This window comes from Gigantopelta aegis, unplaced genomic scaffold (genome assembly GCF_016097555.1).
Source record: "Gigantopelta aegis isolate Gae_Host unplaced genomic scaffold, Gae_host_genome ctg6795_pilon_pilon, whole genome shotgun sequence".
Taxonomy (NCBI): domain Eukaryota; kingdom Metazoa; phylum Mollusca; class Gastropoda; order Neomphalida; family Peltospiridae; genus Gigantopelta; species Gigantopelta aegis.
The window spans coordinates 7,823-9,957 of record NW_024535308.1 but is presented as its reverse complement, the minus strand read 5'-3'; the positions used below and the strand labels follow the sequence as shown (position 1 = coordinate 9,957).

At 37.9% G+C, this 2,135-nt stretch overlaps 1 non-coding gene across 1 annotated transcript; it reads right to left on the bottom strand.

The window, feature by feature from the left end:
• Positions 1-353: 353 nt before the first annotated feature.
• LOC121366717 lies at positions 354-472 on the bottom strand. Its single transcript, XR_005957212.1, has one exon. It is a non-coding gene; the product is annotated as a 5S ribosomal RNA (ribosomal RNA).
• Positions 473-2,135: the final 1,663 nt, after the last annotated feature.

Here is a 2,135-nt window from a genome sequence, read left to right as displayed (position 1 = left end):
GAAGAGAAACATGCACTTTATATTCCTTATGACACGCACTAATACTCAATGTCACGTCAGCAATATATACATTGTACACAAATCCAGACCACTCAAGTGCCAGTCAATTAGTTGATCTAATTAACAAACAGAATGACGTAATCAAGGCAATTAGAATAACGGGTAGGCACCTTCGTTAAAACTTTAACTGTTAATTTCTTTGACGTGGTCCTAAAACAACAGTGCTCCTTCAAAGATGAATTTATTTATGACTAGCCTCAATAATAATAATAATAATAATAATAATAATTAATTAATAAATAAATTAAATCGATATTCTAAAGTAAATTAAAATATTTTCTTAATAGAATAAATTTCTACAGCACTCGGTGTTCCCAGGCGGTCACCCATCCAAGTTCTAACCGGGCCCGACGTTGCTTAACTTCGGTGATCGGACGAGAACCGGTGCTTTCAACGTGGTATGGCCGTAGACAACAACTGATGTAAAATAAAGGTATACGTATGTAATATTCCGGAAGTGAACATTCAGTATTCATTTTTTTTTTTTTTTTTCGACGGATAGGTAAAATGGCGTTCGGTGGGACCAGGGGCATGTTCACGAATTCAGCGCGGGGGTGGGGTGGGGTTGGGTTCTTCACTAAGCTCGATTGTTTGACGTTTCGAAACTAAGTTTTTCTTCCACAGCATAAACACTTATTTAAGAATCGCTGTGCACCGGTTGTAACAGAAAGATACCTTATAGTTCGTATCCTATACGGTAATACGCCTCAGGTGAGAGCTCTGCGCAGTAAAATTGATATTGCCGTAATACTACAATGAGAAATGACGTCACGCAATTGTTTAACGCTTGGAAGCGGAGTTTGCCTTCCGCGGCGAAAACAACGATAAGAAAAAGAAAAGGAGAAAGAAATATGGTTGGGACGGGATAAAACCAATCGCTTTCCTATCGTACAACGCATCGCGCCTCACGTAAGCGTTCTACCCACTAAGTTCAACATCGCCCTTGTGTTACAATGATAAATGACGTCACTGAATTGTTTGAGACTTTGACAGTGTAAACAATTATTTGAAAAGATATGCTGGGGGGGGGGGGGGGGAGGCACGTGTGTGTTCGTGCATGTGTGTATGCGTGCGCCCGTGTAGATGTATGTTTAAATGTGCTGAGGTGTCAGTAAACAAGGATCGCTTTCTTTTTTGTTTTTGATTGGGTAGGAGTTGATGAGTAAAATATAATTATGTGGGGAGCGGGAAAAAAGGGAGGTGTGTGTCCCTTTTTAGGAGTATGCATTTACAATACTGTGTCTGTGCGTGTGAATAAAAATCAAATATTGCAATTATGTATAAAACCACTTTCGTGTGATTTGTTTGGCTCTTAAAAGAGCCGCCACCAAGTGGCGTCTGCATTTTATTCCATTTCTTCATCTTCGAATTCGGATTCGGATTCGGGGGAGACGATTGCCACCTTCAAGCTCAACTCTGCGACCGTTTCTGCTTTCCAGCAAGCATACTCGTAGTAATAGTTCCGGATTCCCTCTACTGTTGCCATCTTCAGTCGCAGGTTGTAACAGAATGACTTGTGGTTGTCGATTCTCGCTTTATCATATCGAATCTGGAGGTCTTCTAGGCTATTGTTAAGGAAGATGATCTGCCCACAGGCTCGTCTGAAACGATTCTCCGTTTCGTAGAGTTCGGCGTATAGATTGAATTTCTCCATTATATTGAACTGCAGTGTCGTAATTATAAAAATGAAATGTACAGAGAGAAGAGAAACATGCACTTTATATTCCTTATGACACGCACTAATACTCAATGTCACGTCAGCAATATATACATTGTACACAAATCCAGACCACTCAAGTGCCAGTCAATTAGTTGATCTAATTAACAAACAGAATGACGTAATCAAGGCAATTAGAATAATGGGTAGGCACCTTCGTTAAAACTTTAACTGTTAATTTCTTTGACGTGGTCCTAAAACAACAGTGCTCCTTCAAAGATGAATTTATTTATGACTAGCCTGAATAATAATAATAATAATAATAATAATAATAATAATAATAATAATAATAATTAATTAATAAATAAATTAAATCGATATTCTAAAGTAAATTAAAATATTTTCTTAATAGAAAAAA